The sequence below is a fragment of the Bemisia tabaci genome, chromosome 8 (genome assembly GCF_918797505.1).
Source record: "Bemisia tabaci chromosome 8, PGI_BMITA_v3".
NCBI classification, from domain to species: Eukaryota; Metazoa; Arthropoda; class Insecta; order Hemiptera; family Aleyrodidae; genus Bemisia; species Bemisia tabaci.
In genome coordinates, this window is record NC_092800.1 from 25318788 (window position 1) to 25342480 (window position 23693).

The 23693-nt window shown below is 38.7% G+C and overlaps 1 protein-coding gene across 1 annotated transcript in view; it reads right to left on the reverse strand.

Moving 5' to 3' along the window:
- The window catches only part of sif (still life), a 468396-nt gene that overhangs the window by 437450 nt on the left and 7253 nt on the right, over positions 1–23693 (reverse strand). Inside the window, exon 2 of the mRNA XM_072303597.1 lies at positions 11963–12078. The gene's annotated coding sequence lies outside the window, so the exon portion shown is untranslated. The remainder of the gene's footprint in view (positions 1–11962; positions 12079–23693) is intronic.

Below are 23693 nucleotides of genomic sequence, written 5' to 3' on the forward strand. Positions count from 1 at the left end.
ATCAACGTATAGTGCGGCTCAACAGTCAACAGATCCGAACCCGCCCTCGCCATCCCGATCGCCCCCGTTGTCGGCTATCACGTACCGCGGCCTATCGCCATCGACAATGCAGCCTCGTCTGTGTGTTTCCTCACTCGTCATCGGATAAAACAACAAACAACCGTGGGCTCGGAGAAATTTAATTGGCCTGGCAGAAAAAAATGTATCCATTTAGGGGAATCTGAAGCTATGGATCGTATTCGATATGCCGAAGGCAATTAGTCAAATCAGGCATTTTATCAAATGCCTACGCCAGTAGTCAAATTTTGACAGTTTACGGAATTCTTTAAATTCATGGCGATGAGTTCACGGGGTTTCAATATTTTGGGAAGAATAACTCTCCAAATCCGCGAACTCTCCTTGTTCCATCCTTTTTACATGCCTTTATATATTTAAATGTTAAAATTTTAAAAATTCTATGTTTTATGAAGTGTTCATCAAAGTTAGGTCACGCAACTAAACTAACTTCGCGGATATGCTGGAAGTATCACTCGAATTGAAGGCGCTTCAATCCTCAACTTCTACACAGTCTGTCTACAACTTCGAGCAATAAAACTTGAGTGTCTCGCGTTTTCTGGATGATCCTGTTTTGGTGTCTTGCTATGAATTCTCACTCGCTTCTCATTTTGCATATATACATGTCGAAGGCAATTAGTTAAATCAGGCATTTTATCAAATGCCTTCGCCAATAGTCAAATTTTGACAGTTTACGGAATCTTTAAATTTATGGAGAGGAGTTCATGGCTATTCAATATTTTGGGAAGAATAACTCTTCAAATCCGCGAAACCTCCTAGTTCCTTCCTTTTTAAATGCCTTCAGTACATTTCAATGTTAAAATTTTAAAAATTCTATGTTTCGTGGCGTTCTGAAAATCTCATGAGAAATGTGCATTTAGGATCTTAAAATCGTTTAAAATACAATTGTATGATGCATATTTTTACAGAGAATTCTTTTCTTACAGGAGCAACGAATTATTTTGTCTAAAATTAGGGTAAAAAATCAAAATTTTAATCTAAGTATTAATTTTTGACTATTTGCCTAAGTATTTGACAAACTTTCTGATTTGCCTTTTTACCTTCAACAGATACATCAAACAGGTGAGATTGTATTGATTGGTTCAACATGTGAACATAGCCTCAAAAGTCAATAAAGTCGATATTTAGAAAGTTGAGGGAACGGGTCTTCTGTGATTGGTTTTTTATTGGAGTATCAAATGGTAATGAAAAGTGAAATTGTTAGGAACTTTCTCATTTTCAGCTTTTCCAACTGAAATCCTGAAATGTTTGTTTGGGGTTATGTTCTGTCGTTTAGGAGCAAACGATACATCTAACCACTATCGAATAACATCCATAAGCGAATTTTCGTGACTGGATTCGGTTGAGTTTTCGACCTGCTGCCAACCTCCGTTACCTTCAACGAAACGAAATTCCGTCCAGGCTACAGTGCGTCTACAACATTTGGAATTTATGCTGGCAGTAATGACGGCCACATCTGCAATTCTGCGTGCTAAGGAAAAAACGCCGCAAGAGCCTTCAAACGTTGCCAAATCTCCTCCGAGAAAAACAACGAATTTACCGGGAAAATTTTTCCCTCCATTTTTCAGGCAAGTTCGTCCACGATTTGATCTAAAACATCTGAAAATTTCAAGGAAAAATATGCATAGCTTTCCTCAAAAATACATCTTTTGTCGGGAGATATTTTATAACAGCAGAATGCTTATACCGCGTTATTCCTCTACACAGCAGAATTCTTGACCCAACTCCCAAGTTAGGTCGAAAAGTGGATGAATGCAAACTTCAGCAAAAATTCATGAAGCAACGGAGCATTGACTTCAGCGGAGCGTGTTTCTCCTTGGATTAGCAACCCTGTCGATTTGGTTGAAAAAGTCAACGAAATTCACTCACGGAAATTCGCGCCTAATGTGTAAACTATGAAAATGAGCCGATCGAAATGGAACCTAATGCGACAAGTAGAGTGTGGTAGCAGAGAGCGTAGCATTGTGTGTTAACGTATCACGCCATCGCGCCTTCAATTTTGTAGATGCAACACGGGCATCCATCAAGCACAAATAGTTGTATCCCTGCGCCGTCGTCAACGCGCGTATCTTCCCTTGTTTTATTTCCATATTGTGTTGTTCCTTTTTTTTATTTTATGTTTAGTTTTATATTTACCTATTTAGATATTTTAGCTATTTGATATTTAGCTTTATGTATTTTATGAAAAACTTCCTACATAATAGTGAGAGGCGTGCTTTAATAATTTTAACGTTCCAGTATTTCAACTCAACGATCTGAAAAAATAACGTTATTTTAATGTTAAATTTGGCAAGGATGTTCCATATACCCTTCCTTAATTTGCGTCTTTAGGTTCCCCCCGAAGCCTCTCAATGAAATGTTGCTGGATATTACATCCTCACCTCGTTCCGGGTATAGGAAATCGCTGATTAGACTTTTTCCTTTTCCTACCCCCCTGCGTGACTCTTAAAATATTGGCGGGGCTCATGTTTAGAGAAGGGATTTATAGGGTGGAGCTCAGGGTTCTTACGAGGGTCAAACGCATTGGAACTTTCACCCTCTGGAATAGAATGTAAGCGGCCTACAAGCGCACGTGCGCATAAGCCAACTGACGAGGTATTTTTTCCTTGGAGAGTTTCAAGCACATAAAAATTCCTCTTCGCAACTGATATTTTTATGAAAAAATGAACTGTATGGGGTCAAATTTTAATCAATGATAGAGGTTGCAGCGTATGAGAGCACCCATGTATGACCTTTTGAACTGCAGAGAATTTCCCTCACCTTCATTTCTTCTAACTATGAACAATTAAAATACAATTTATACCGTGAATTCCCTTTAATAAAAATATTCTAAGTATTTTTGTTACGCAACATTTTAGGGAAAAAGAATAGTTACAATTTTTTTTTCAGCGACAGAGGGTTTTCAATATATAACAAGTTGGTTTTTGCAATCGCTAGCGATAGCAATATTCGTCATGGGAACTTTTGCTTCTGGGATATGAAAATGTTAAGGTACAGTTCGTTTGTAGTATCTTCAGAATTGAAGGGGCTGTGTAATTTTGTGTCGACATCTCTTTTTTAACATTTTCAATTTTTTTTCTTTGCATACAAGAAAGCTGTTATTTACCAATTATTTATTTCCGTTGGATTATGTATGGTTTTCGGAAGTTAACGCATTTAACTTTCAGTTTCGTTTTTTCGGCGTAAAGTATGATATTTTTACTCTACGCATATGCCCGAATACGCATCATTAGTGACCTATGTGCTTCCTAAGTTGCCATTTTTTCATTCAAATAGATGCAACTGAAATGTTAGATGTGTACTACCTATACTACTTTCATGTCATTGCTTTATTTATTTATTTACTTTTTGAGTAGGTATAAATTGTTATTTTTTGCTGAATTTTGGAGAAAATATTGCTTCAAGAACGTGGAATATTGAAAAATGAACGATCCGGATCATTCAATTTGAATGAGTTTTTCGTCAGCTCATTCAAATTTGAATGATCCAGATCGTTCACTTGATCATTGAATTTTAATGCGCCCGAATGAGCTTGAATGATCCGGATCATTGGATTTCAATGAGCTTGAATGATCCGGATCATTGGATTTCAATGAGCTTGAATGATCCGGATCATTGGATTTCAACGAGCTTGAATGATCCGGATCATTGGATTTCAACGAGCTTGAATGATCCGGATCATTGGATTCCAACGAGCTTGAATGATCCTGATCATTGGATTTTAACGAGCTTGAATGATCCGGATCATTGGATTTCAACGAGCTTGAATGATCCGGATCATTGGATTTCAACGAGCTTGAATGATCCGGATCATTGGATTCCAACGAGCTTGAATGATCCTGATCATTGGATTCCAACGAGCTTGAATAATCCTGATCATTGAATTTCAACGAGCTTGAATGATCCTGATCGTTGAATCCAACGAGCTTGAATAATCCTGATCATTGAATTTCAACGAGCTTGAATGATCCTGATCGTTGAATCCCAACCAGCTTGAATGATCCTGATCGTTGCATTTCAACGAGCTTGAATGATCCTGATCGTTGAATCCAAACCAGCTTGAATGATCCTGATCGTTGAATTCCAATGAGTCAAGGTCTCGGTCTGATGAGAATCTGTTATAAAAAATTGTAAACAGTATAGAAGCAAAAGTACATGGGTATCCATTCTCACTGCTTTGCAGTTTTTCTTCAACAGAAAAATGAAGGGGGGAAAAAAAAACATATGATGATAGAAAAAGTTAAAAAAACACAGGCTCACCAGAAGTTTCGTCCAATTCCTTTTGAAGTAAGCTCATCCTCCGCCCTATTACAGTAATAGCGTGAATGTACCTTTAATAAAAGTAGTTTGAAGGTGAAAATTTTTGCTACAAACCATCTCCCCCACGCTGTCAAGAATGCAAACCACAAAACAGTCATGATGGGAGAGGCTCGTAGCTTTGCCGCCGAGTTGCAAAGCTGCCGCGGGGATACTTTCCATCAACAACTGAAAAATTTAACTAAAAAGAAACATATTAAATTAACAGCATAACCAGACAAATGTTGAATTGAAGAATGAACCGCGCGTTTAGAATTGCATGAGTGACATCGCTGTTACTCTGATTTAAAAGAAAGAAAGCAGCAAAAATTACATAGGGATACAAGGATATGTAATTGATTTTGTCTTTGAAATAATTAAATTACTTAGATTGTGCTTTGAATTGAAACAAGCCAATAGGTACTTACAATTTTGTGCTTGAGTGTTTGTTCAAATGAAGTGTCAACGATGGAGACCATATTATTGGAGTAAAAATGTATCTTCAGAACACAAAGCAGTGCATTTGATGGCTGGAGCACAACTCACAGGTATAAGGTAAGATCATACTGATAATTTGTTAAACGGTCTAGGGAAAAAACGAGAAAATTTAAAGCAACACAGAAGAAAAATCTGAGCGGCGACACGCTAATGATACGCAGGCAGTAAGACTAATCCTAGTCCTAGACTGATCAGATCAGACCAACGCGAGCCCCGCGAGCCCTCGGCCGCGTAGGTTTGGGGTGGAATTTCCAAATCTTCCCTTGCTCAACGGCATCTTCCTTTGTTTTCCTCACGCAGCAAACTGCAGAGTGGCCAGTGGCGGGAGGCGGGGAAGTAACGGCGTTGCCACATTGCTTAAATATTCTTCCATCCTCCTGTCTTAAGGGTTGCTACGATTACGTCACTTTCTTGTCTCTATTTTTTATATTATCATGTAAGGCTCATTTTTTTTATTGTCATAAGACTAACGAATTTACCGGAAAAGCTAGTGTGAGGGAAACCCTTCTTTTCTCGATAATTAAAATCCTCTGCTCTGTAATTTCTCTTCTATACTGCTTTGAATTCTATCTCTTGTTATTTCCCTAGACTGTTTAACAAGTTATAAGTATGAACTTACCTTATACTTGTGAGTCGTGTTCCAGCCATCAAATGCACTGCTTTGTGTTCCGAAGACACAATTTTATTCCGATAAAATTTTCTCCATTGATGACACTTCATTAGAACGAACACTCGAGCACAAAATTGTAAGTACGTTCGGCCTTGTTTCAATTCAAAGCACAATCTAAGGTAATTTAATTATTTCAAAGACAAAATCAATTACATATCCTTGTATCCCAATGTAATTTTTGCTGCTTTCTTTCTTTAAAATCAAAGTAACGGCGACATTGCTCGTGTAATTCTAAACGCGCGGTTCATTCTTCAATTCAACATTTTTCTGGTTATGCTGTTAATTTAACATGTTTCCTTTTAGTTAACTTTTTCAGTAGTCAATGAGAAGTATCCCCGCAGCACTGCCGTGCTAAGGAAGAACGCCGTATGAATATTTGAGAGTTGCCAAATTTCCCTTGATAAAACATGTATTTTTGAAAACATTCTTGTATATTTTTCCTTGAAAAGTTCAGATATTTTGGATTAAATTAAGTACAAAATTATCTGAAAATTTCAGAAAGTAACATCCGCAATTTCCCAGTAAATTTGGTTTTTATTGGAGGAAATTTGGCAACGTCTGAAGGCTCATACGACGTTCTTCCTTGGCACGGCAGAGCCAGAGCAGAGCAGCTTTACAACTCGGCGGCAAAGCTACGAGCCTCTCCCATCATGACTGTTTTGTGGTTTGAATTCTTGACAGCGTGGGGGAGATGGTTTGTAGCAAAAATTTTCACCTTCAAACTACTTTTATTAAAGGTACATTCACGCTATTACTGTAATAGGGCGGAGGATGAGCTTACTTCAAAAGGAATTGGATTAAACTTCTGGTGAGCCTGTGTTTTTTTAACTTTTTCTATCATCATATGTTTTTTTTTTTTTTTTTGTTTTTTTTTTTTTCCCCTTTCATTTTTCTGTTGAAGAAAAACTGCAAAGTGAGTATGGATACCCACGTACTTTTGCTTCTATACTTTTTACAATTTCTTTATGATAGATTCTCATCAGACCGATACTTGAATATCCGAATCTGCTGATCATATCATCCATATCATTCTGGTGGCTTATTCAACTTCAATAATCTTGATCGTTGATTTAATAAGCTTGAATGAGCCAGCATGTTGGGTCGTTCAATTTCAATGCTCTCGATGATTCAGTTACGATAAGCCTGATCATTGGCCCAATGAGTTTGAATAAGCTGATAAATTGAATCATTCAAATTGAATGATCCTGATTATACAAGTTGAACGATCCAACGAGTTAGTGCATCCATGTTGAATGATCGAATGAGCCAGCGCATTCAAGCACATTGGGTGAATGACCCGATGCACATTCAAGTTGAACGATCCAATGAGCCAGCGCACTCAAGCTCATTCGGGATCATTCAAGCTCATTGAAGAATCATTCAAACTCATTCAGGATCATTGAAAATTGAATGATCCTGAATGAGCTGGAACGATCCATTTTTTCTCGGGATGTAAATTAATTTTATTGAAAAAAGAAAATACCATCATTAATTTGGGCGAACAGAGAAAATATACATCAATATTTGGGTCAACATCTCCCTGATTATATAAAGGATGAATATATTAGTATTTCTGTATCAAAAAACTTAGCTTTTGTCTTCAGAGATACAATGATTCTAGTCCCAGTCAATTTGTTTTATTGAAAAAACTTGACAAAAATTGTACTTGCAAAGAAATAATTGTGATGACCGTGTTTGAAACGAGAGACGACATAAAAAGCTGCGCAGAAGTATAACGTAAATCGAAGAATTTCTGGAGAATTTGCGTGCTACTCATTGCAAATTGGATTCAAAAACCGTGTACGCGTTATAAAGAAAAACCGGAACTTTTTTTTTGCATTTTTCGCTGCGACATTGCTTCAGTAATTGTTCTTATTTTATTTATTCGACATTTAATGTGAAAATGTGAACATATTTTGCTGTCCCAAGTAGCATTTTTCAATGGAAAAATCGGGATGTATTGCAATTTTATCGACGATAAAATCGCTATAGGATCATCAACATCTGAGCGATTACATTGGCGGATCCAGCAAACTGGCAACACCGTATTTCTCCATTTAAACGTATGGAAATGTATCAATTCTTGGAGGGGCCAAGTGTCCCGACAAAAATCGATTATTTAACATAGGTTTAAATGGAGGGAACCCACTGTTGCCAAATTGCTGGACCCGCCCCATAGCGATTATCCTCGATCTTATCGGGATAAAATCGCGATTTTATCGCCCGGCAATTTTTCGCGATATTTTTGAAATAAAAATCCCGATAAATGGCGATTATATCTCCATTTTATCGACGACTATTGATTGCAATTTTATCGAACCGAAAATTGAGATGTGTAGCAATTTAAACGCCATATATCGCAATTTTTAATGCAATAATATCTCGATGTATTTCCACCGATATAATCGCGATAACCAACCTATAAAATCGCTATTTATCGCGATCAATGCTACTTGGGAGAAACAATTACAGTTGGCACCAATGGTACCAACCAGTCTCTCATCACGAAGTCGATTCAATATTGTTTGATTGCTTTTAATTAAAATTCTTCTCTCCAAAAAGTATTTTTCTAGAAAAGAGCGCAAAAAATTCAGCATCCGGGGATTAATAACAACTGTCCGAGGATATTAATTTTCTTCCGCTGTCAAATCTCCAGGGTAGGAGGTTGAGGACACTTCTGCAAACTTAAAGCTTCGACCAGACGCTTGAACTACAGTCCAACTTTCAAACGGCTTTGGGTTATAAATAAAGGTAAGCGAAACAAGTCGTAAATCTTCGTAAAGCTAATGATTAGCGAGTTGTAAGCGTTTACTGTAGCGTTTTTTTTATAAATGTTTCATGAGACCTAAGTTGGGAAACTTCATCGAAAATAATAAGATCAAAGCTGGTTTCACAATTTTTTTTTCTTGCGAAGGAACTTCATCAAACGTTTGCTGGAGCGAAAATAAATATTTTCTCTCCGACCAAATTGAAAATTAAAATAAGCTTATTTGAAACATTAACAAAGCATCTGCTGAAATTAATTGATCATGACACTTGTTGTGCAACTCATTAATTATGCAACAAGGTGATTCTTTTTTAATAATTCAGGCTAATTTTTACACGCAATACCTTTAAAAATACGCACAAAAAGCAGTTAACTCTATTTCAGCAAAAAAAGAAGGTTTTAGCAATATAGTGGATGGTTCAGCTCTATTTGAAAATCGTAAAGCGGTGCGCAAATCAAAATGCATGATAGGCACAATTAGTTCAGCAGCAAAGCAGGTCAAATTGCGAAGCTTCTTGTTGAGGAAGTTCTCGGTTTTTCATTTATTTTTAAGAAGGAAGGGCAGATTCGTGTTTGAGTTGTAGGATTGTAAGTTAATTTCAACGTTATTTTACCGGCGATTGCCGCTTGAAAAATATATGTCCTGAACTTCTACAACAAAATATGAATATCCGTTCACAGCAATTGGACAGGAATGCGTAATATGTACCACGATATTTAACACAATATTTTTTGATGCTAGGAAGGGATATTTAAATTTCGGGGGAAGTTGAAGGGTTAGATATTTACATAGAAGTGCATTGAAGCATACTTTGGAAAAATTCAATTGGCGCTGTACCATTCAAAACGTAAACGCACACATTAACTAAGTCAACTTAATATCGCGGGTTATGTGCTAGCCATTAAAATGTAACATTATCTTGTAGTTTTCATTGTCTGGGTTGTTTGATTTTACCATTTTAAGTTGATGATTTTGTATTATCGTTTCGGGACGTAAGGATGTAAGTACGTTATATTTATTTGATTTTACATTTGCGGAGCAAAAATTAACATTTTACAAACGTTAAACGTGTCTTAAGAATTTGATTTACTGCCTTTTAAAATTCCATTCAAAAAGTGTTTGTGTACCACAAGATGTAGAAGTTACCAATCCGATAACTATTAATTACTGTAAAATTGGCAGATGGGTCAAATGGATGAGACATTTGGATGAATTCTTTCGGATACTCAGGACACCATCGGAATGTGATCTTACCCATTTTGGTTGAGCAACTATTCGAACTTCTGCGTACGTAAAATTGCATACTCAAATATCTCAAGGCGATTTTTACTTTGAGGCTTGCTCTTGCGTAAATGAATGGGAGTAGGCACATTTTAGGAGATATTTTCCTGATATTTTGATGGTTACTTAGTGAAGTACGTTCTAAAAGGGGACGGTGGTGTTTTTGGACGGCGAGGAAAAACCAAACGTGCTGCAGAGGACTAAGGAGGAAGCCAAGATGTGCAAATACTTTGAAGTGTTAAAAATCCTCGAGAAAAATAGAGATGTATACGCATGCTCCAGCTTCAAGAAAGTTCATTTACAAGTAGTCATGGTAACTTGGTTAAAACCTGGGTCCATTTAAAGTAGTGCCCGATGATATAACTTGATATAAACCTACACCAATTGGACTTCTTCGTTTGTCAACTGAGTATTTTCAATCTGAATTAGTGAGATAACCATTGCGTTGGCTCTGCAATGTAAAGAGAGAGAGAGAGACAGGAGAAATATTCAAATAAGGCCATGGTCCGGGTAATTTACCTATTAAATTTTGATTGGAGCTGTTACGACAGTGTGCTCGGTGCATAACGGATATTCCCAATTACTGAAACTGATTTTATTTTTTAAGACGTAAATAGTGACACAGACAAATTCTGAGATCTGAGTTGAATAAGAATGAATGATAAAACGCGTGCCGAAAGGTCCCTTCTAGAGATTGATGGTGTAAGTCTTAAATGTAGGTGCTAATTAAATTGTAAGTGCAAAATTTCAAGTGCAACACAGGTCAAGGATTGCAAAACACTGATTTTCCGACTAATACTGTTAAAGACGAAGAAAATTGCGAGTTTTAGAAGAGTGAAAAAGCACAAAGATGAAGACATGATTTCAAAGATCCGGCTAATTTATGAGGAGGTGAATTGTTTCAAGTTCAACAGTGAGATTAAAGACAAGCACTGATTGTGTCGTATCATTTACTCAACTAAGAAGTGGAGAGTTAATCAAATAAAAGTGTCGATCTAGCATCAAATTCAAAAAAAGGAGAGCTTTAAATTTTAAAAGAGCAAAATAGGGGGAGAAATAATGACAGATGCACATTCAAGTGATTTCAAGACAATGACCCACCGATTGTGGCGTGTAAGATCAGTGCCAAAACAGGTATGTGGACTGTGAAGTCCTGGGTTCTACGAGAGATGTAGATGACAGGAGTTACTGTTGGAGGAGACTTATGGTCCCAGTAATTCCTTTTTAATGTTTTCATGGTGATTCGTGGGCCGTGGAGTGGGACTCAAAACAGAATGCTTTTTAGTGTATCATGACGAATGAAGATGATTAGGTCGTTACCGATTTTGTCGTACAAATATCCATGTGGAGAGGCTCAACTTCTAAACTAGTATACGAAGATAAATGGTCAGTAGAATAAATAAGACTTCCTTCTAGGCATAAAATATCTCTTAGTGGGCATGTAGTTATCTTTAAATAATTCAAAATGACTTCAGATGAAATCCAATGCAAATTGGAGAGATACATTCGTCGTGGGAAACCCTTACTAAGTGGAACATTTTTGTAAGTGTAGGGAAGAAGAATATACAGAGAGAAACAAAAAAATAGTCAAAAAAACTACAGCTTCATATTTTGATGGTGACCTATGAGCAGAGTGTCATCGATAACGTTCTTTCAGTGCATGATGGAGTTTGAATAGAGCTCAGTAGAGACTGTTTATAGTGCTTTGATTGTGCCACATAAGATCTGGACAGTGACAAAAATCCGTAAAAGATGATCACGAAAAAAGTGGATAGGTTGGAAAGAAAGAGAAAAGGAAGCTTGTTCCACATAAATGCAGCCCCGCGCGTACCGATTTTGATGACAATTTATGAGGGTAGTGCCCAAGATAGGGATTCTTATGACGGATTTCGCGGACAGTTATAAACTAAAAGTGCCGTAAGAAATTTGAATATGGACAAAATCTATTGAGAATGAAAACTTCGCAAAAATATGCTGGACGGAGAGAGATAGATGAAGGGAGCTTGGTCCAGGCAACTGCAGCTTCATACGTATTTTGAAGAAAATGTGTAAGGGAAGTGTTAAAAGTAGTGCACGAAGGAGTTAAGATACAATGATGAAGTGATTATTTGGTATCACAGGCAACAATCCTCCACGGATTGAAACTCATGAGAAGTAGATAGGAGAGAGAGATTCATGAGTGATCCTATATACATATTTCGCAACCTGCAAGGCATATTCCGTAGTGCATTTCAGTCGGTCCTTTTCAGTGCATAACAGAGATCAAAGAGAGTAAGGAACTAAGATCCGGACAGAACTAAGTGAGAGACTGAAAGCTCTAGAAGAGTAGGAGAGAGACAGATAGCGGATCGAGTCTCGAGATGCTGACACTTGCCTGAGCTCTGAGCGAGGTTTGTCGATCCATAGAGGAAGACTGGCGGAGCTGCGGTTGTTTGTTTTGCTGTTGCTGGAGCACACTAGCCTTCGCACCCATTTTCTAACTTTAGCCAACTGCGCGAAACAAAAATCTCGGATTAAAATGCGGATGCAGCACGTACACACACACTCACACACAAGCACAGAAACACCTGACAGAGATCCGGGACGGGAAAGCGCGGACACTGCACCCTGGCACAGACTCCGTGAGACTAACGTACAACGTTCACCCCCGACTAGGTTATTCCCGAGCTTCGGGGGTTGCCCGCGAGATGGCAGCTGCGCTCGGTTCGGCCGCGCCAACGCTTTTCCAGCCCCCGTTCCTTATCTCTCGCCCGCCCTGGACCGAATTCAAAATGCCGGGATGTTGCCGCTGTCGGGGCGCAGTGGGTCAAACTGCAGAGTCGAGCGCAGCTGTCATGTTCAGGCCAAATGGGTCTCTTGAAAACTTTTGCCGGAGCGAAAAGAATAGTTGCTTCTCGCTGGAAGTGGCTGAAAAATCACCATGTACACATTAGGGGAGCCTGATTTTCACTCCTATCCTCGGAATCCGCCCAGCGCAGTTTTGAGTTTCCCGCTATGATGAAACTTTCCAACTTTAACCAAGCGGAAAAGCTGTGATACGTTTGGTATTGGAGAAGCGCTCGAATGTTTTCTGTGAAGGGGCGTTTTTAAGTTCTCGGAAGAGGATGAGCACCGTTGAGATGCGAGAACTCGCTCGCCGAAATTTCAAGTATCAATTTTGAGAAAACTACACTACCGCTAAAAAAAGAAACTATAGAAAAATTATTATCGTCCTCCGTGCACTGATATCAAAGCAAGCGGCAGCATTATGATGGATTCATCTTCTAGTTGATAAAAACACAGAATAGCAGACATTAATATACCCGTCCAATCTTTGGTTCTGAGAGCAATATTAAGGATTTCACCCCTCAAAATACGGGCTGATTGTCGTCCATTTACATAATAAATAAGGTTCTGACTCAATACCATTAAATTAAATTTAAATTATTACAGAATGCACTAGAACTAAAATATACCAAAGTTTTTCTGGAAATGTCGTTCAAAATGTTGATCCTCATAGTCCTGACTTTTTAATTGGCAGTATGGAGTCACCAGGTGTTCACCCCTCGGCTACGTCCTTTCCAAGTCAAAGTTCCAAGGTTGCCAAATGGGCTCTAACTATTACATTTTCTTCAAGAATAGTCGAAGTTCCGAGGTTGTAAAATAAAAGTAAACAATTAAATTTTCTACAAGAATGAGACTGTAAAATTTTGCTCCAAAATTAGACTAACTTCTGCGAGTAATTAGAGGAAAATTCCAAATATTCAATTCAGTGAAAATTCAAGTTAGGAATGCCCACAGTTTCCCTGTAACAATTCTATTTGCCAAAGGAAAAGCTGTTTTGGAAAGTAGTTATGTTCTTTCGTCTAGAAAACTACTTAAAACGCGAATGGAACTTGACGGACAGGCGGATACTCTTCACGGCGCAAAAGATAACTATTTCAACTCCCTGGTCCGCGGTGAAGTATACCCACCTGTTTGAAGGCGTTTACTCATCCGCGGTCCAACTAACAACTTTCGGCTGCGTGAGAGACATGGAATTTGACGGTCACTCCTCACGGCGCAAAAGATAACTATTCCGACTCTCCGGTCCGCCGTGAAGTATACCCACCTGTTTGAAGGCGTTTTACAAGCCCCTGTCCAACTCAAAACTTTTGAACTGTTTACAGTACTTCATTTATATTATTGGTAAATAAAGGCTGATCATTATTTCCTCGATAATTGTCTGTGACACTGAATGTTATTAAATATATTAACTAACTAACTAACTTATTTCCATAGGACTATAGGTATTATTTGGCAGCGTAAACACGTGATTTGGTTTTTTCGCCTGGAAAAGTGAAGATGCCTTGGGCGAACTCGATTTCAAATTGTACTTGCGTCCGCGGTTCCGGAAAATAAAAAATTATTTTTTTGGGTGATAAGTTTTAATCCATAAACGGGTTTTTTCCTCTCCTGGGGAGGGGGGGGGGGGTACCTGTTTGACGTGACCGTGCACAAATACGTCCGACGAACTGCAAACCAGGAACGAAAACTCGAGACACATAGCACTCTGCGTGGTTGCCATGCAGAATTGAAAAACTCGATGATAAATGGGAAAAAATCGTAGTTTTCAGGATTTTTCTCGTTAAAACGGCAACTACGATGCAGACAAGATCGATGTGAGGCAGTGAAAGGTCAGGCCCATGTCTGTATAATCTAGATTAATCTAACGACGCGTCATGATGATATGTTGAAGGCGTGAACCGACCATTGTTTCCTATTTTGAAAGAGGCGTAAAATGCGCTCTGTCGGAACCAACACAGGGTAGGTAAATATTTATGAAAACTGGCATCGGTGGAAGCATAACCGCAAACCCTCCGGTGTTAGATTGTTTTTCATGACTTGCATCGCGCCATCGTTTTATTCTACCTTGCTTTCTGCCCTCCGGGGAAGGTGGGCCATTTGGTCCGTTTTTGAAAATAAAGAGACCAGTCTGCGGTTGAAACGTTACAATTCCCAGCGATGTACATCGACAGAGTAGGCAGTGGTGCGGCGTGCTTTGCAATGTATCGATTGATCTGCCATTTAAACCTTTGGAAAAAAGTCGATAGACCGTATTCGCAACGAACACCTTAATGGAGATGTTGCATGTGTGAGGAATTTGCGATTTGACTGTTGATTCTTATGTAAAAGTTCGCGAGAAACACGACGGTGCCACTGGTTTTATCTGGAATCAACTCCCAAGCTTAAAAAAAGCTCTCAAGTTGAGGCCAAAATGGAGGGGGTATCCCACGCTACCCTGAAAGTCCACGTCTACGTCAAAACAAACTCTCCATGCAAAGATAGGGAGCAAATACATTTACAACAGGGCTGCCACTTTATTTGGGGACTCCAAAACTGAAAACACGGGCATCACTGCTAATGTATTTGCTCCCTATCTTTGCATGAAGAGTTTGTTTGGATGTAGAAGTGGACTCTCAGGATAGCGTGGGATATCCCCTTCATTTTGGCTTCAACTTGAGAGCTGTTTTTGAGCTTGGAAGATGATTTCAGAGAAAACCAGAAGCACCATCGTGTTTCTCGCGAACTTTTACATAAGAATCAACAGTCAAATCGCAAATCCCTCACACATGCAACATCTCCATTATCGATTCTTCATCACAGCTTCAAATGGGGAAATAAGTATCGATAATCGATCACTCATGCCTCGCCACTACAACGACGGAGGTCGCGTAGTGGCATAATAGTGTGTTTCGCTAAATTTTACATAGGAATCAGTACTTAAATCGTAAATTCCTGACACAGGCAAAAGCTCCATTACCAAGGCTCACTCAGTGGCGTGGCGTGTTTTGCGATGTATCGATTGATCTGCCATTTAAACCTATGGAAAAGGATCGATAAACAGGGTGTTCGTAGCGCACACCTTAATAATTGAATCAGTGAGAACGAAAACACACCAACTCGAAAAAAATGAAAATAATCAAAACGCACGCAAAAGTTCACAGTAGTTGAAGAAGGTAGCACAAGAAAAAGATTTTTGGTGTCGAATAACGAGTACTTAAGGACACTTGAAAGGTCCAAGTGGGAACAGATGCGTTAACTTCAATGACCTTTATGAAAACTGACTCTTTTTAATGAAAATTGAGAATTTTTGCGTTATCGAGTTTGTGTGTTTTCGTTCTCACTGATTCAATTGATTATTTACCACAGCTTCAAATGGGGAAATATCGATACTCGATCATTCACGCCACGCCACTGGGCTCACTATAACTTACACCGACTTTCAGGAACCTGTCTCTGAAAACGTATTCTTAAAACAGTGAAGTACACTTTCCAACCGTCAAGAATCTTGCAGTTCTTCTAAAATTCTAGTATAAAGAATTACCTCATTTTGTGGCCGCGTGAATACGACTTCAGAAAACACTCTCTCGCACAATCCTGCCCGAATGAAATCACAGTACGATTTGGAAGCACTGTAAATCTGAGAAATCCCTGAAGCTTATTGCGACTGATAACATCCCTTCGCCAAATCGAGGTTACGCCCTTTCAGCTTTTATCGAACTACAGAAGAGACTCATTACTGGATTAAAAGTAATTAATCTTGAAAAACGGGTTGAATTACATCTGGCATTAGTGGAGAAGTAATTGATTTTACCCTCCAATGTTTTCCTCCTTATATTTTCACGGTATAATGACCAACAAAAGTTTTTATGGACTGTTAAGAGAACTGTTTACGTTGGCCTCTTATCCTTGAAAACGCGAAAGCAGTTGAATCATCAAAAGAAAAACACGAATATGAAAGTAGGACTGGACTTGCGCGTCTTTTAAGGAGGAAAATCTTGAGCAGAGATTATGGAAGTCTTTGGGATATGGTTTAAATCGATGGACTATTCATTTGCTGTAATTAGGCAAGCCAAAACAAAACGGATCTCTCAGTATTTTTCACAGAACTAGTGAGGGCCAAAAACTGGGTTTGAGATATGATGATATCAAAAAGTTGTTGATACCATCGATATTAAGTCGACAATCGGAGGAGGTTATTAAACTTTAGATACACTGAAAAAAAACTCCGGCCGTGGGAGCTGAAATTACGGGCTATATAGAGATACCGTCCGTTCCGGGCTCAAAGGCCGGAAATTCCGGCTGCTGGAGCCGTAACTTCGATTGCTCCGGGTTCAGAGGCCGAAGCTACGGCTCCAGCAGCCGGAATTTCCGGCCTTTGAGCCCGGAACGGACGGTATCTCTATATAGCCCGTGATTGCGGCTCCCACGGCCGGAGTTTTTTTTTCAGTGTATTTTTAAAAATTTACTCTGGGCGAAATAATTTTGAGGTAACAAGTTTGGTATTCAGCTTGTGTCAAATTAAATCTTTATTTTCCGAACTTTCCTTCTGCGGCTCTAAAATTAGATTTCTTGGTAAAAATTAGGATAGAACACAAGGAGCAGTAGCGTGAAGTGCTTTGCGATATATAGATTGATCTGTCATTTAAAGGTAAGGAAAAGTATCGATAAATAGGGTGTTTGCAGCGAACACCCTAATAATCGATTATTTACCACAGCTTCAAACGGGGTAATATCGATGGATCACAAAGCATGCCACGCCACTGACGAGGAGCCACGTAATTTTTTCAAAAATTCTTTCTGATCTTATCTAAAAAGAGAGCTCAATCCAACAAATCGCGATTTTACCCGATCTCTGTGTTAGATTCCACCAGAGATTCCTTTTTAAATAAAAAAGAGAAGGGGAAAAACTTAGTTTGAATTGAACCAGATCGAACTGACAAAATTCGCTTAATCTTTCGGACAAACTTCTAGACACGTCTCTCATCGATCATCAAGAGAAGCCAACTGAGCGATGAGGCACCCACTCACCAAGAAAGAGAGTATCAGACCCCGCTCCATCGTTTGAATTGGTAACACGATATTTCATGTTCGCCTTCAGACTGAAAAATGCAACCAGCTCCGACACTTCGTCGTTTCCTGGGAGCGAATGAACATAACACCGATTCCAAGGTTGCAAAATTCACTTAAACAGTTCAATGTTTCACAGGTTTATACTGCCGTGCTGAAGATAAACGTCTCATGAGCCTTCAGGCGTTGCTAAATTTCCTTTGACAAATCACGAATTTGATAAAAAATTTGTGAATATTTTCCCTCCAATTTTCAGATAATTTTGCTCGCAATTTCCCCTAAAGTTCCTGAAAATTTAAAGGAAAAATATTCATAGCTTTCCTCAAAAATAAACATTTTATCGAAGGAAATCTGGCAAACTTGCAAATGTTCATACGGCGTTTTTCCAGAATAACTGTGTGATGTCTGTCCAAAATTTTGCTGAGTTTTACGTGTTATCGGAGGGAAAATCAACGAAATTTTCGGTTGGAAACGCTGGAAAGTTTCCTGGGAAAAATAACAATGACGAGTGGAAATTTTGCAACGTCGCAATGTAATGAGGTTGGAAGACGACGAACTTTGCAACGTCGGGTCACCGCTGGCAGTGCCATCGGAGTAACGAGTCCAATAAACTTGATTGTCGAAGTCGCGCGGAAAGATCAAAGTTCGACACAAATCAAAGGACAAAAAACGCCCCGAACGAACAATTTTTCCCGGTGCTACATGTGAGATTTTCGCGAGAAGACGTTTGCCGACCCGCCCTTTTGGTTTCTCCTCGCTCGCCTCCCACTGCACCTCCCGCCCGTCGGTAAATATGCCACGGGTTCGCGATTTGCGGTGGTGTTTCGAGATGGCGAAAGGTCGCTTTTCAGACCTCGTTCCAGCTCTGCTTTCCGGGCTGGGCTTAAGTGTATACGCGGAAAGGGTCGTGCGGTGGGTTTGAACGGAATATGGCGAAGCTTTTGCCGCCAGTCATTGCACTATCAGCTTTGATGGAATTTTTCAGAGGATACGATTGTAAAACTCAGGAAAAGAATGGTTCAATGTATAATAATTCCAAATCGAACAGCCGGAAGTAGATCCGATGATTCGCTCGTTTTTCCGGATTGATGATTAATAACCTGCGATGATTTTTTCATTCCAAAATTGGGTTTTTTTCACTCCAGTGTTGGGTTCCTAAACTAAATATCTAGGGAAAAACCCAACAGCGGAGTGAATAAACTATCGCAGGTAATGTAGTAGATATTCAACTTTATAGGCTTCCTCTTTTCTTTGTATAAAATAATTTAAATAATATAATTGAGGGGCTTGGAAGACAAGGCGCACAAGTGCAGTTTTTGCCATGTCGAGAAACACGGGTTTGAAGTTTTGAAATTGCACGGATCCTTATAACGGTGAGAAAGTTCAAACTGATTGTTGGAAGCTGAAAAATCGGAATTCGACGGCGAATTTTTCACAGAATATGCATTAAGACTAGTTGTTTTTTTTTTTTTTTTTTTCTTTTTTTAATTATTATTAAGTATCACAATTTTTCAAGAACTGCACTTATGCGCCTTTTCCAAGCCCCTCGATTAATAGTTGCCTTAATCAAATTTTACTCTTTTTAACAAAATCACACAAATAGACTTGAATGAACATGAAACAAATATTTTCCGGCATATCTCGGCAATAGCATGGTAATTTTCGTACATATTGGTTAGCCCTCGTAAAGCAGGGAAAAACTTGCAACGTCGCAAATTAAGGCATTGATGTTTTTTATCACACTGCTGGTGATGAGAAAATGTGTAATTGCATACGCAACAGAGTTTGATTTTAGCGGTAATCCTGATCTTCGGTCATTAAGTCGAAACGATATTGTCGCAGGCGCTCTTGGCAACTATTCCACCTCAGAAGTATTGCACAGTATCAAACGTAATTGAAGGCGCACTTTCGTTGGTAAATTGATTGTGTGCTCAATGCTCCTACGATGTGCGGCTCCTGTGCGCTCGATTTTTGTGAAAGTTGGTAGCAGATGTCATTTTTATATGAGAATCTTGAATTTCAACTCACATTTTGAAAATTCGGAAATCCAAAATGGTGGATGTAGCCTGAATCAGGGCTCCATGTGAAACTTGGTGCCAGGGTGATACTCTTTGACGTAAAAGTTAAACTTTCCAATTTGAAAAATTCAAGTTGGCAGAGGAGGCTTAAATGCTATCTTGGTGCTTTGAAAAGATTCAATTTTGCAACCGAGATATCTTTTCCTTTTCTGTTCATGCTGTTTCAAAATTGACGGCCTCTCACCTATTTTAAATCTCAAAATCGGCACAACCTTCAACTTATCAGTGTTGAAACTCCTTGTTCATTTATTTATAAATTTTCCTATTTTTCGTTCCTTCCTCTTTTTATTTCCTCATTTGATCATTTGAAGAATTACAATCAAAGTTCACGATCTTCATAACATAGACGCAAAAACGTAAAAGCACACTGATAATGACACGGATTGCCAGTCAGTTTGTTTTGGCGCTTATTCAACTCTTCTGCCCCGTTTACTTCAAGAGTTTTAAATCTCGGATCCGCTTTTCTTCATACGAAAGTTCCTACTCATCCTTCTTTTCCCGTTTTTAACAAAGACATACAAATGAACTTGAAAGAAACATTGAAAGAATATTTTTCATAATATCATGGAAAAATTACGGCAGATTTTCAATTGTTCATATTGGTTTACCCGCATAAAGCAAGCATTGAAAACTCACAACGTCTCAATTAAGGTATTAACGATTTCTATCTTACCGTGGATAATGAGAAAATGTGCAACCACGCATGCGCAAGTGGACTGATTATTGAAATTGATAGACAAGGCGATAGACAAAGAAGACATAGGGGACATGGAGCGATCCTATTGGTGGAAATGGATGGTTATTATAAACTAAGCGGGTAAATGATGGACTAACTACCAGGTCTCTCTTGGGTCGTTAGTCTATCACTTACCTCCTTTGTCTATTGCACCCATCCGCTTCCATCAATAGGATCGCTTTATTTTCAGTTTGTCTTCTTTATCTATAGCTTTGTCTATCAATGCCAATAATCAGCCTGCAGAGTGTGATTTCAGCGGTAATCCTGATTTTCTGTCAAATCGAAGCGCGATGCGTCCTATTTTCTGTGCCTTTTTAACATAAAATAGGCATTCAAAAACTTACAACGTTGTAAATTAAAATATGAATGAGTCTTATTTCAACGCCGTCGACGAGAAAATGAGCAACTGCGCACGCGCCCGAGTGTGATTTCACCGGTAATCTCGATCGTCGGCCATCAAGTCGAAGCGATTCTTTCGAAGGCGCTCTGAGCAACTATTCCACCTCAGAAGTATTGCACAGTATCAAGCGTAATTGAAGGCGCACTAATGTACGTACGTTTTACTGGTATCGTTTACCTCTTTGTCCTCCTCTACCGTGCTGAGGAAAAATGCCGTATCAACATTTGAGGGTTGCCACATTTCCTGCGATAAAATGTTTGTTTTTGAGGGAAGTTATTCAAACTTCTCCTTGAATTTTTACATTATTTGGATCAAATTACGAACGAAATTCTCTGAAAAAATCGAAAGAAAAATGTTTATAAATATTCCCATAAATTCGTGATTTATCAAAGGATATTTGGCAACGCCTAAAGGCTCATACGGCGTTCTTCCTCAGCACGGCAGTACTGACCCAACGCCATCCAGCTCTTATTCCCTCGATTTTTTTGAGACTTGACACCTATCATTTTTTGACGGGGAATTTGAATTTCATCCCACACTTTTAAAATTCAAAAATCCAAGATGTCGTACGAAAATGCTATTAAATGCGAACTTGTTTGTTCATTTTTGTGATATTTGGTGCCAGGGAGTATCTTTGCGTAAAAATCGGATCCAAGTGGTGGAAGTGGCCTACGATGCCATCTTGGCGCCTTCCAAATTATCCAAATTTGCAACCGAGATATTTTTTATTTTTCTCCTTAATTTCAAATTCGATGGATTTTCAGCTAGATCAGACCTCGATATTGTCACGCTCATCAATTTTGTGTGTGTTCAAACTGTTTTTTTTTAATTTATTTGTTATTTATTTTGTTATTCTTTTCTTTTTCCTCTAATTTGATCATTTGGAGGAACATAATCAAGGTTTAGTTTCTTACTGTCAAGAAATCATCTATAACCTAGGTTTTACCGAGCTGCCCTATACTTTCTGTAATACAAGATTCTCGATAACTTATCAAACAAAAAATGAACCAACTGAGAAACTACTTTAATAAAAAACTATGCAAAAACTATAGTTTAGTTTGTAATGTGACTCAGACTTCGTTTCTTGGTGGAAAGAAAATTTGAAATGGCTTCAAGGCTATTACATTAATGCCTCCTTTATCAGTGGAATGGCGTTCTTTGCGATCTATCGATATTTCCCCATTTGAAGCTGTGGTAAACAATCGAGTATTAAGGTGTTTATCGATAATTCATTACAGGTTTAAATGGCCGATCAATCGATATATCGCAAAGCACACTACAACACCGTCCTTTATCAATTCGTTTACAAAGAATATCTCATGTGTTTAAGGTGTTCTACGGGAAAGTTTTGATGAAGAAACTAATACAAGTCCGGTTACACGGTCCATTCTCTCGGGAACCAATAAAGCTGGTCTTATTCCCTCTCTCTCCCGGGTTTTGTTTTGCTCCCTTTAAAAACTTTCCTGCTCGACTGGAAAATTCATTAAAAGGGATCTTAGAAGTGCACCTCAACGACCAGACTGCATTACGAAATCACTTATCTTAATTACAGAGTTACGGAATTTCCACGCATAGTTCAATGTAAGGATTTTGAATCAACATTACGACTTCTTTAGGAGATGACTATGGGATGGTAGAGAAAATCAAAGAATCTTGCGAGTTTTAATGGTGATTTGCATACCTTCTGAAAAATGAAGCATTCCAAGGAAATGACAAGTTGGAACCGATGAATATAGTTTTAGAGTTAAGCCCAATATGTATCTGTGTTGTTATCCTGTTAAATACAGTCTGATTCAGACCACCATTCTCCAGTAACCATTTTAAAAACACGTATCTTAAATTTCTGAGGATGTATTGCCAAGAATTACAAGAATCCCCCCCCCTCCCCATAAATTTCTTTCCATTCAAATTGATTATGCTCCCTCTTTTCATTTTCATCGGGGTGGAAGGAGGTGTTTTTTCCTGTAATTCTTTGCGATACACTTCAAATTCAACGTAGATTCAAGGAATTGACGTTTCATTGAAAATGGTGGGGATGATAATGTCGTGCCGAAATAATTCATATCGTCAAAATGGAATTTTTTTAGGATTATTACACATAGGTTTTACTAAGTCTCGACACTCACGAATTGTCTTCTCGGTTTACGATTATTAAACGCCTTCACTTCCGTTCGTATGCAATACGAACATCCATGGAACCAAAATAGTTGCATATCCACGCGTAAAAAGAAAATTTGTATAGTGTTCGCCGCATTCGACACTAACTGAAGGGGCCCCATTTGTCTCTTTAACACCAACTTAGTTGTGGCCCTACTACAATTAATTTGAAATGACCATATCATCCAACAAATAGGGGTAGTACCAGTGGCGTGGCGTGCTTTGCGATTTATCGATTGATCGGCCATTTAAACTAATGGAAAAGTATCGATAAACAGGGTGTTCGCAGCGAACACCTTAATAATCGATTATATACCACAGCTTCAAATGGGGACATATCGATAGATCGTAAAGCACGCCACGCCACTGGGTAGTACCACAATCTTAACACTTTTTTCCCGTGTGTTTTAAGTTTACGCTGAGACGTTTACATACAACATGGTTAATAGTGTACATACATCCAACCCAGGGATGAGAGATGCAGACGGAGAAGAAATTCCCTTCGTTAAATATTTAAATTTTCCGTAACCTCGTATAATGAGCTGGCGAACTAGTTTCCAAACTTTTCTCGTCCCCCGAGTACCGAGTTTAACTACATTCTGAGCGACTCGACTGGGCCAGTCAGAGGCGCCACACTTGCAACGTACCGGCGTGTCGCACATCGGATCGAGTCAATCAGAAAAGTTGGATATGAATTTGTTGACTAAAACTGTAAATTTTGATGTTAATTTCGTCACATTTTAAAAAATAGGGATACTTATAGACCACTGATAGAAAATTTCACGAGAAAGTCAGTGGAACCATTTTTGGACCTCAATTTCCTGTATAAATGGAGTTATAAGTGGGTTATACATTTTGCAAT